We start from the raw sequence: 13,190 nt of genomic DNA on the forward strand, positions 1-13,190 counted from the left end.
TTCTTTAGCCATTCCCAATTGATGGACATCCACTCAATTTCTAATTCCTTGCCACCACAAAAGAGTAGCTATAAATATTTTTGTACATGTGGGTCCTTTTCCCTTTTTTATTATCTCTTTGGGAAAAGGGCCTACTAGTGGTGTTGTTGGGTCAAAGGGTATGTGTAGCTTTATAGCCCTTTGGGCATAGTTCTAAATTGCTCTCCAGAATGGTTCCTGCTTCTTTTATGTGAGATACTTTTCCCCATTCCACCTTGCCCTTTCCCTTTGTCCTGGTACAATCCTCTTACCCTTTAATTTTATTTTAAAGATGTCATCATGGTGACATCAGTGACATCAGCTAGATGACACAATGGACAAAGCACCCATCCTGGAAGCAGGGGGACCCGAGCCCAAATCTGGCCTCTGACATAAGAAACGCCCCAACTGCATGCCCCTGGGCATGCCCTCCTTCCCTGACTGCCCTGCAAAAAATGATAAACAAATAATAGCTCTTTCCATGTCACTGCTGAATCGAGTGGGAGGCAGAGGCTCCCAGGTGTCTTCAAGATATAGCTTCACCCATGAACTGCTGCCATGGCTGAGGAAGGCATTGCTGCTGGAGGTGTAATGGATGTTAACACCACTCTATAAGAAGTGCTGAAGACCGCACTCATCCATGATGGGCTAGCTCATGGAATTCATGAAGCCACCAAAATCTTGGACAAACACCAAGCCCATCTTTGTGTTCTTGCTTCCAACTGTGATGAACCTATGTATGTAAAATTGGTTGAAGACCTGTGTGCTGAGCACCAAATTAACTTGATTAAGGTTGATGACAACAAGAAGCTGGGTAAATGGGTAGGCCTCTGTAAAATTGACAGAGAGGGGAAGCCCCACAAAGTGGTTGGCTGCAGTTACGTTGTTAAAGACTATGGCAAGGAATCTCAGGACAAACATGTCATAAAAGAATATTTTAAATGAAAGAAAATGAGTAAATAAAAGCCTTGGTCTGATTTACAAAAAAAAAAAAAACAACAATAAATGCTTTACAGATATCATTCCTTGAGAATCAATTCCTATTTGTGCCCTCTGTCCAAATTTATTCCTTTCAGCTGCCCTAATACTGAGAAAGTTCTTATGAGTTAGACATATCATCTTCCCATGTAGGAATATAAAGAGTTTAACTTTTTAAAATCCTGCATGATTTCTTTTTCCTCTTTACCTTTTTATGCTTCTATAGGGTCTTGTATTTCTAAGTCAAATTTTCTATTCAGTTCAGGTCTTTTCATCACAAATGCCTGAAAGTCCTCTTTTTCATATAAATCCCATTTTTTCCCTGAAAGATTATACACATTTTTCTGGGTAGGAGATTTTTGGTTGTAATCCCAATTCCTTTGCCCTCTAGAATATCATATTCCATGCCCTCAGGTACTTTAATGTAGAAGCTGATAGATCTTGTGCTATCCTGACTGTGGCTCCACCATACTTGAATTGTTTCTCTCTGGCTGCCCCCATTCAATCCTAATTCTTAAGCAATTTTTTTTCAGAGAGTTTTTTCAATCTGTTGACTTTTTTTCCATGAATTTCCTGAATCACTCTCATTTCCCTTTGCATTTTTTCCTCTACCTCTCTGACTTAATCCTCAAAATCCTTTTTTATTGCTTCTGTGGCCTGAGACCAATTCATATTTTTCTAGGAGGGTTTGGATGTAGGAGCTTTGCCTTTCTTATCTTTCTGTGTGGGTGTATTTTGATCTTCCTTTTCACCAAAGAAACTTTCAATGTTCTGTATTTTTTTTCTATCTGTTCACTTTTCCCTAGCCTATTATTGACTTTTTTTAGTGAGGCAATTGGGGTTAAGTGACTTGCCTAGGGTCACACAGCTAGTAAGTGTTAAGTGTCTGAGGCCGGATTTGAACTCAGGTATTCCTGACTCCAGGGCCAGTGCTCTATCTACTGCACCACCTAGCTGTCCCCTATTATTGACTTTTAACTCCTACTTAAAGTTGGGCCCTGCCTCCAGGATGCACTGTGCCAAGCTTCAGGGGATCCCAGGTGGATCAATTTAAGGAGAGGCAAGTTCTTCACTCCCCTAGCCTGTGCTCTGGTCTGTAAATCATCCCAGGCTTGCTTGTTCTTTAGCCAGAATTCTGTATGACTATGGTTGCTAGCTTTGGCCTGCCTGCACCCCACCCCCACCTGGGTCCACTACTTAAGACTGATTCCTGGTTCCCAGCATGGGCAAGACAACGGAGTTCCACCTCAGTGCCAGCAGTGACCCCAGTAATCTCCCCTCAGCTAACTGCTTGTCCTTTTCAGTAGACTGTGAGCTGAGTTTCAGAAGTAGCCACAGCTGCAGCCAATTCAAAAGCTCTGGAAGTCTCTTTCTTTGGTGTGGCCATTCTGGGGCTAGATCTGTGTTGGTGCAGCCTGGGTCTGGGCTCTACAACCATTCCAATACAACATACCTTTCCTGACAACCTTTTAAGCCATCTTTGGCAGGATAATGATCTGACTCTGTCCTTTTTGGGTTCTGCTGCTCCAGGAATTTTCTTATGGCATTATTTGGAGGTTTTTGGAGTGATCATGTGGGGAGCCTCAGAGTTTACTGCCTTTCCTCCACCATCTTATGAAACAAATACCTTATGTGAAAAAATGTCTCCAGTATGGTTCCCCAAAGTACAGAACATCCAACATTGACTCCAGAGAAGACCTCCATATATATCACCTGTTCTTAGCACTACTTTCCTAAATGTAAATTAAATTGGTAGGTGCAGTCACAGGAAGGCAGCTGTAACATTTTCCCTTCAGTGTTCTAAAAATAACCTTGAAGGTGGGGGGAGGGGTGTGTGGATAGGGTATATTTTTAAGGCTATAGCTTAAAAAACCCAATTGGTGTGTCCTTCTCTTAATTGATATCAACCCATCCAAACTTGATAATTTTTTAGAATGTGCTATTTACTAAAGTTGACACAAAATAATCCCATAAAATTCTGTGAATGTCCTCCAGTAGACACAGAGGTCAGGGGACAATGGGCTCAATTTAAATCATAATGTGTCACAAAGGGGAAATTCACATCTTTTCTTTGCTGGAAGTCCTTTTGGATTCTTTGTGGGTTTTCTCATGAAGTTCTCCTTACCCATTTTATACCTGTTGTGTTGGGCCTTTCCACAATTTTTCCTTGGCTTTTAATGTTGACATGGTTGTGAGCCAGTACTATTCAGTGGATAATGGCCCCATGAAGTTCACATGTTCTTTTCTCATAAAGGAGGTAGGGGAGCAATACTATGCCTGAGGTCAACCAGGGATTTTCTCTTCCCTTCAAAATGATGTCTTTTCAGGGACTTGGATGAAACAACCTCTCCTCCTCTTTCCTGATATTTTGATTGCTAAGTTCTGAATTAGCATTATATTTTAGACAAAACCCACAGGACATGACAAAGTATGTATAGTCAACAAATCAAAAAGCATTTGTTAGGTATTTAATATGTGTCAGACATTGTTCTAAGTTTTGGGAATACAAAAACTAGCAAAAAGTTAGTCCTTGCCCTCAACATCCTAATGGGGGAAGGAATAAACCGTGTGTGTGTGTGTGTGTGTGTGTGTGTGTGTGTGTGTGTGTGTGTGAATTTAGAGGTATAAGGTAATCATTCTGAATCATGATTGAAAATGATGTCCTAGGAGTCAGGATTAGAGCCTGGGGAACAATGGAGTGAACAGAACTATATTGGCTCTTTACTTAAAATGTAGATTCTGAAAGGAAATAATAAGTTAGAAAAAGATGGAGGGATCTTCCAGTCTGAGAAAGCTGCTGTAACATGGTGGAGAAAAAAAAGCATTATTAATAGGAAGGCAAGAGGTAAGATGATGAAGGGCTGTGAGTCCATGAAATAAAATAATCAATTGAAGTAAGGGCTATGAGGACATGAAATATAATAATCAATTGAAGTAATAGGGTATTTAACATGGAAAAGAGGATCCTTTCATGGAACATGGTCACTACCTTTCCTTCAAATATTTAAAGGCTTTCATGTAGGAAAAAAACAACTCTTTTTCTGTGTTATCCCAGAGGAAAGAAACAGATTTAATTTGAATCAGTAGCAAAGAGAGAAATTTAGCCTTGGTGTCAGGAGAACTGGAGTATTTAGACTTTTATAACAGTAGAATTATCAGGGGCAGAGCCCAGATGGCAAAGAAAAGTCAGGAACTCACCTGAACTCTCTCCCAAGCCCTCCCAAACAACTTCATTAATGCCACAAACCAAATTCTGGAGAGCAGAAACAGACAAACAAAAAAGACAAAGTGAAACATTTTTCCAGTGCAAGCCCTATCAGGAAAGGTCTGTTGCCCTAGGGTTAAGAGTAGAACACAGTCTAGTGCAAAGCATGCCACAGCAAACCAGCAGTAGGCCTTGGGAATGACTGAAAAAGTAGCAAATGTGGCAGTTTTCAGACCTGTCAGCTCATAGATGGTAAAGGATACAAACGACTGATCAAGAGGCCATTATAGGGGACCCTTTCCTGGCACTGAGGGCAAGACTCTGTTTCCTTGGACATGCTTAGATCTAGATCACAACCCCAGGGAGAGAAGCAGAACTAGCATATGAGAGTATATGGACAAAAAAACCCCAAACCTACAACCCTGAAATATGGGTCAGTACCCCCTCCACTCTAGAAGCAGAACACCACCTTAGCATAGAATTAAAAGTGAAGAAAAAGGTTGGAAAAATGAACAAATAAAAGAAAAAAAATGTCCTTACCATAGAAACTTAATATGATATCAGGAAAAACACAAACTCAGAAGAAGACAACAAAGTAAAAACAAAAAACAAAACAAAACAAAACAAACAAACAAAAAAACCCCTGCTATATCCAAAGCCTCAAAGGGGAAAAAATTGAATTGGTTTCAGTCCATGGAAGAGATCTAAAAGGACTTTAAAAATCAAGTAAGAGAGGTAGAGGAAAAATTGAGAAAAAAAATAAGAGTGATCCAAAAAAAGAATAAAAAAAAAAGAATCAACAGCTTGGTAAAGAAAGCACAAAAAGAAACAAACAAACAAACAAAAACAATTGGCCAAATTGTAAAGAAGTTACAAAAGTCCAATGACGAGTAGAATGCCTTGAAAAGTAGGATGGTCTAAGTGGGGAAAAAAAGGATATACAAAAATTCACTGAAGAAAAAACCTCCTTATAAACAAAATTGGCCAAATGGAAAAGGAGTTACTAAAGCTCATTGAAAAAAAAATTTGTAAGGAAAATAATTCCTTAAAAAATTAGAATTAGGTAAGTGGAACCTAATGAATTTCTGAAATAGCAAGAAACAATAAAATTAAATTAAAAAAAAACAGAGAGGAAAATGTGAAATATCTCATTGGAAAAACAACTGATCTTGAAAATAGATTCATAAGAGATAATTTAAGAATCATTGTAATATCTGAAAGCTATGATCAAAAAGGAAGCCTAGACATCATCTTTCAAGAAATTATCAAGGAAAATGGCACTGAAACTCTATAACCAGAGATTAATACAGAAATGGAAGGAAACCACTGATCACCTCCTCCAAGAGATCCCCAAAATGAACACTCCCAGGAATATTATAACCAAATTCAAGAGCTCCCAAGTCAATGAGAAAATATTGCAAGGAGCAAAAATGAAGCAATTCAAATATTATGGGGCCACATTCAGGATAACAATATCTAATAGTTTCTACATTAAAGGACCAGAGGGCTTGGAATTTAATATTCCAAAAGGCAAAAAAGCTAGGTTTATAACTAATAATCACCTTCCCAGCAAAACTTATTATAATACCTAAGGATAAAGAAAAAATGGATATTCAATGAAATAGAGAACTTTCAATGCTTTCAAAGCATTCCTGATGAAAAGATCAGAGACAAATAGAAAATTTAATGGTGAAATACAAGACTCAAGAAAAATATAAGGGGAAGCTAGGTGGCACAGAAGATAAATCACTACCCCTACTTTCAGGAGGACCTGAATTCAAATTTGGCCCCAGGTACTTGACACTTACTAGCTGTGTGACCCTGGGCAAGTCACTTAATCTTCATTGCCCCATCAAAACAAAACAAAACAAACAAAAAAGGGAAAGTATAAAAAGGAAAACAGGAAATAGAAGTAATAAAATAATCAAAAAAGTTGAACTGTTTACATTCATAAATGTGAAAATTATGTTTGTCACTCCTAAAATCTTTCTCAGTCTTAGAGCAGTTAGAATGAATATACATTGACAGAGGGAAGGAGTATGAGCTCATTATAATAGAATGATTATCTATAAAAATATTAATAAGAATTTAGAATGCACTGACAGAAGGGGAAAGGAGAAGTAGAATGGGACAAATTATTTGACATAAAAGAGGCATGAATGAGCTTTTACAATGAGGGGAAAGTTGGAGAAACTGTAGGGGGGTGTGTAAACCCATAAATCTTATTTTCATCAGAATTGGCACAAAGAGGGAATACCATACACATTCATTTGGGTATAGAAATCTATCTTACTTTACAAAAAGGGAAAAGGAGAAAAGAAGGGAGAGAGTTGGAAGGGGTGGTGCTAATAGAAGGGAGGGCAGATTGGGAAAGGTAAAAGTCAGAAGTAAAATTTTTTTAGAATGAACAGTGTGAAAGGAGAGAGAGAGAGAGAGAGAGAGAGAGAGAGAGAGAGAGAGAGAGAGAGAGAGAGAGAGAGAGAGAGGGAGGGAGGGAGGGAGGGAGGGAGAGATTAACAGGGAGACAATATTATGGAGAGAAATACATAGAAATCATAACTGTGGGGGAAAATTACATTAAGTTTCTTTGATAAAGACCTCATTTCTCAATTATATAGAGAACTGAATCAAGTTTATAGAAAACAAGGAGCCATTCCTCAATTGATAAATGGTTAATGGATATGACCAGAAGTTTTCAGATGAAGTAATCAAGTTATCTATCTATAATCATAAGAAAAATTGTTCTGTTACTATTGGTTATAGAAATGAAAATTAAAACATCTCTTAGTTACCATCCCACACTTATTAGATTGGTTAAAATTACAAAATGAAAATGATAAATGTTGAAGAGTATGTGGAAAAACTGAGATACTAATGCATTGTTGGTAAATTGTATTCAGATTCAAACATTCTGTAGAGCAATTTAGAACTATGTCCAAAGGGCCATAAAAATCTTTGACCATTTGATTAGGTCTGTATCCCAGAGATTTTTTTTAAAAAAGGAAAAGAACCTATATGTACAAAAGTATTTATAGCTGCTCTTTATATGATATCAACAAATTAGAAATTAAGGGGCTGCCCATCAATTAGGGAATGGCTGAACAAGTTGTTTTAAGATGGTGAAGGGATACTATTGTGCTATAAGAAATGATTAAACAAGACAATGCCAAAAAGACTTATGGTCAAAAATGCTCTCCACATCCAGAAGAACTGTGAAATCTTTATTTTTTTTATTTATTTTTTTTAGTTTTGAGAGGTAGTTGAATGATATTCTTTCTTCTTGAAATAAGCATTTATTTGTAATGGACTGGTACACATGCAGAGTATCTCAGGCTTCTTGATGAATTGTGTGTGTGTGTGTGTATGTACTTTTGTTATTTAAAAGTTTTGATTTCCAAATTCTGTCCCTCTCCTATTCCCTCCCTCCCTACCCTACCCTCTCCCTGAGGTGGTAAGCAATAAGATATAGGTTATACATGTGCAATAATGTAAAACATTACCATTTAAGTCATTTTATAAAAAACACTCAAGTAAAAAAAAATAAAGAAAATGCAAAATAATATGCTTCATTCATATCACTTCTTTTTCTTAAATTGGATAGTATGCTTTATCCTTAATCCTTCTGGATTGTCTTGGATCACTGTATTATTGAGTATATTTAAGTCATTCACAATTGCTCATAGAATAATAATGCTGCCACTGTACACAATATACTCCTGTTTCTGTTCACTTAACTAACTATACATCAGTTCATATAAGTCTTTCCAGGTTTTTCTGAAATCATCCTGTTTGTCATTTCGAATAGCACAATAATATTCCATTATGATCATATACCACAGCTGGTTTAGTCATTCCCCACTTGATGGGCATTCCTTCAATTTTCAATTCTTAGTCACCACCAAGAGTTTTTATAAATATATTTTTGCACATTTTTTCCTTTTCTCTTTTTCAAAGTTACTATTGTTAACTGTTTCCCTCTATCCTATTCCCTTCCACATGATATTTACTCTATTATCTATATTATTTCACCCTATCCCTCCTCAAAGGGGATTTGCTTCTGACTGCCCCGACCCCAATATGCCCTCCCTTATTTCACCCATCCCTCCTTATCCCCTTCCCCTCCTACTTTCCTGCACAGTTAGATAGATTAATCCACCCAATTGAGAGTGTATGTTATTCCCTCCTTGAGCCAAACTCTGATGAGATTAAAAGAACTGAAATCTAAATGCAGATTGAAGCATACTATTTTCACTTTTATTGTTGTTTTGTTGTTATTGTTCTTGTTTATTATTTCTTGCATTTTTTTCCATTTTGTTCTCTTACAACATGACTAATGGAGAAATGTGTTTAACATGACTGTAATGTATAACCTATATCAGATTGCTTTCTGGCTTTGAGAAGGGAAATGGAAAGGGAGGGTGTGAGAAAAAATTGGAACTCAAAAATATTTTTACACGTAATTGGAAAAAAAATTGAAAAATTTTAAAAAGAAATTATTTATAGGATGCTCTAAGAAAACCCTGTAAAGACTTAGATGAACTGATTCAAAGTGAAATGAGCAGGATCAGAAGAGCTTTTTGTACAGTAAAAAATAATATTACTTGATGATGAAATGTAAATGAATTAGTTATTTTCAGCAAGATAGTGGTCCAAGATAATTCTGAAGGATTTAAGATGAAAAGGTCTGTCTATCTCTAGAGAAAGAATTGAAGGATTCTGAATGCAGATCAAAGCATACTTTTACTTTATTTTTCTTGTGGTTTTTTAATCTGTTTTGTTTCATAACATGAATAACAGGAAATGTGATTTACATGACTGCACATGTATTACCTCCATCAAATTTCTTGCCTTCTCAATGATGGGGAAAGGGTAGTATGGAGAGAACTTAGAACTCAAAAATTTTTTTCAAAAGAATGTTAAAAATTCTTTTTTACATGTAGTTGTAAGAAAATACATTCGATAAAAGTAAACTGATCATCTATAGTTGGTTCTTCTTCAATGGGAGTCTTTAGGCATTACTTGGTTCACTAACCATTGTCGAGTATGTAGCTGTATGTCTGTTTGGAGATGTGTGGGGGAGAGTTTTTTCTTCATATGGCTTGAACCAGATGACTCAGACTCTTTCCAATTATGTTCTATGATTATATGGTTAATTATTTCCTGAATTCCCTTATTCTCTGTTTGGTCATAAATATTAATTACATTTTCCCCAACATACAGTGGACAGAACCTTTCTAATAAATGCTTCATGATTGCCCAAAGTCAACATTTTTTTTAAATCAAATAATCATTTAGTTGATTATATAATGAAAATTATTTTGACATTAGTGTTCAAAATGAAATCAGAAGCTGGAACTTATGCTGCCATATCAGAGTCTAAAGAGGTTATCTTAAATGTCAGCTAGATTGTACTTAATCTACAGCAACTCCATGAGAAGTCAAAAAAAAGCAATCAACTATTTTTGTCTGAATATAAACACTTGAATAGCTTTATTTTTTCATTATTTAAACAGAGGTTGTTGTTTTAATTTTAAAATTTTCATTCATGTGCTTTGGGATTGAAGAGATATAGGTTCATTATTATCTGAATAATAAATAACCTGAATGATGGATTCTCTAAACATGACAAATTATATTTTTGCCCTGGATGATTTTGCATACCTGCTTATTAAAGCAGTATTGAATCACACATCTCTACAAATAGACTGCCAAGTTTCTAATGTTTCAAGCCAGTTTTCACTTTAGTGTTTTTCTCTTTAAATAGTCTTAACCTTAGGAATGAAGTAATGACATCCTTCCTAGACAAGGAAAAAGTTTCCTCAAATTACTCTAGTGTTCTTATGTTGATGTTTTATTTTCTACAAATCAGAGGCAAGTGGCCACTTCTAAACCCTGCCCTTTGCCCTTTGGCTTTTGCAACCTGGCTAAAGAGCAATCTCAGGGTCAGAAGGGTGAGCAGAACATTTATTTGATATTTGTATTTTTACTTATTCAGGTCCTCTTTGTTTTATTTACTGAATTGAATGTAAAGTTTTACATTCCCCCAAGATTAGAAGCAAATGTTAATCTGCTTATTAGGGACCTACTTTTCTAGATGATGGTCACTTGCAAGGCAAAAGTAAGAGTTAACTGAGAAATGCAGAACATCATTTGTTAATTCAGTTGTTAAGAGAGGAGGGAAATATTAGAAAAGATTTTGATATCATTCTGAAATATATTTTTACACAAATACACACACACTCTTTGTCAGTCCATCCCTAGACAAAAATGAAAAACAACTGATGAACAGTCATAAGATAGTCCCCAAATACAATTTCGAGGGCTGTAATAAATTCCATATACTCTGGCCAGTTTTTCTTGCCATCTGTTTTTTTTAATGTTTATAGAGTAAACTATCATCAATCAATATAGCAATGAAAAAATACTTGTTGATCCTTGTCCTATATTAGACAATGTAGGGAATTCACAATTAAAAAAAAATAATAATCCCTATTTTTAAGGAACCTGTAGTCAACCTGAGGGGAGACAACACTAACACAAGATAAATAATCCAGGAACAATTAATTGCCAAATTGTATGCCACTTATGCAAATGTTAGTTGGTTTTACTTCTCTCATTGTGGAATTTTATGAAACTTATTAGACTATGGATAAATACAATAACTGATTATTATCAGATAGAGTCACAAATGCTGCATGTAAATTCATATGGAAATGTTTGAATTGGGGATTAGAGGGATTCTGTATGGGGTCACAGAGTAAAACATTCTCATGCCCTTCACAGTAGCAATTGTATTGTTGATTTGATTATCAGTCCTGGCAAGCTATCTGAACACCCCCAGTCTCAGTTTCATTATCTATAAAATGAGGACTTTAAGTAGCTGACCTTTAAGATTTCTTCCAATTCTAAGTTAAAAGTACTATTATCTATGATCTTACTACAGTGCTATAGCTAGTGATGCCATCAAAGTATTTGACTTATTTTGTTTCTTTTCTAATGAATTTATTAGTTGTCTCAGCAATATATAGGCATAGGAAGTTTGCATGGTTGATCTCAACATTGTAATTTGAATTAGTTCAAAGACAAACATAACTCCAAATGTCAAAAGAAGATATTGTGTACATTGCTGATCATCACTTTTCAGAGTGGGGTACAGTTTACTTGTTTAACAAATCTTTTATAGCTGGTGGGAGCCTTAATTTGCTTGGTGTTAGATTCTTAGTTATAATTTTATATAAATATATGATATTTATATATGATATGCACGATAGATATTTATATATGTATATCCATGTACATAGTGATGTGCATATTGATGTCTTATCAGGGACCATCATTGGTTAGGCAGAAGTTTTATTTATTATTTTCTCAATAAGATATGTATATTTTTATAACACAAATTAACCTTAATATTGGTTATCTCATATAACAATATAGGATTTACATCTGATTACAATGCACATAATTTCTACTCAAACAAAGAAGTAGTTGCCATGCCCCTAATTTAAGTGAAATAAATTTCATTACAAAAAAATGAAATGGACAAATGTTTATTGCGCAAAGCACCTTTGCTGAATCACTTAAGCAGCAAGTGATTAGGTTTCAGTGGGGGGGAAATGTCCTTGTTGTTCCTTAATGATTTATTAACTTTTATAAGTCAGCATCTTGTCCCATACTTTGAAGGTACAATTGCAAATCATATTCAGAAACCAGTGATATATATATATATATATATATATATATATATATATATATATATATATATATCGTATTTCATCTGTCAAACTCATGTAGCTGTCCAGCATCACAATGACTTTTATATTTAGGGATAATATATACTGCAAAACAAAATTATGAGATAGGAAATTTCAAAAGCATTGTATTCTACAAGATGATAAAGAATAAATGGCTTTGTGTATGTATAGCTTTTTTCTTTCCTGTGCTCATAAAATAAAACACATACATAAGATTCACTCTTATAACATTTAAAATGAATATCTGTTTCTCCTCCTGCCATCTTTTGCAACATGATATTTAAAAAAAAATAAAAAAACCTTAAATGGTCTGAGCTAATTGACCATTATGACCTTTGACCTCCAAGTGCCTTCATTTATAGAAGCACATTCTCTCCCTGGAGCAACATTTTGGTTAACTTTATTGGCTGTTCCAATTAGGTCTTCTAGATTTGTATTTTGCTTTTCTTATTATGTGTATTGAACCTAACAAAAAATAATTCCTAAATCAAAATGCTAAGTAATGTTTTGGTGGTGTTTGTTTTGTTTTGTTTTAAGATAAATCACTGAAGTTCACAAAAATTAGTCTGACAAGATATATCTATAGGTTGTAGAACATGAAGAGGCCTTGTTGATGGGGAAACTGAGACCTAGGAAATGCAGTAACTGGCCATACATCATATGCTATTTACCTCAATGGACTGGAGGACCTCTAATTCTAGTGTAATTCAAACATCCTATGACCATCTTCAAAATACATTACCATAGATTTGAATAGCAAATCAACTCATTTGAATTATTTTCCTTGCATAAAAACACTGAAAGGATAAAATTTAACTTGTCAGTAATGCATTTCAGGCCTAAAATTTGATATATGGGGCATTCAGGGAGGACTAACACCTTTGGTATGAGGACTTACTGAGCCTTTTTTCAGGGCTGCTCACCTTCATTGACTACCTGACATTAAACTCTCACCAGTGGTTCCAAAAAGCTATAGCATAAACAGAGGCTACATTACAGTAAAACAAACTCAGAAGATAGGCTTAATAATGTTGAGGGTAACCAACAGGTTGGGGAGTTAGAGGGATGTCTGCCTCAAGCATGTGAAGAATTCCCCCAGAATAATGGGTGAATGATAATAATTTGTTCCAACAGCCATGAAGATGGCTTAATCAGGTGCTATACATATCAGAGTTTGGTCAGTCATCAAAGATGCCCAGGTAATTCACTGCATGCCAAGCCATCAACAGTCATCT

The 13,190-nt window shown here is 35.3% G+C and overlaps 1 pseudogene; it reads left to right on the plus strand.

Annotated features, from left to right (window-relative positions):
* The first annotated feature begins 576 nt into the window (after positions 1 to 576).
* On the plus strand, positions 577 to 981 carry LOC122754855 (annotated as a pseudogene).
* Positions 982 to 13,190: the final 12,209 nt, after the last annotated feature.

This window comes from Dromiciops gliroides, chromosome 4 (assembly GCF_019393635.1).
Source record: "Dromiciops gliroides isolate mDroGli1 chromosome 4, mDroGli1.pri, whole genome shotgun sequence".
Taxonomy (NCBI): Eukaryota; Metazoa; Chordata; class Mammalia; order Microbiotheria; family Microbiotheriidae; genus Dromiciops; species Dromiciops gliroides.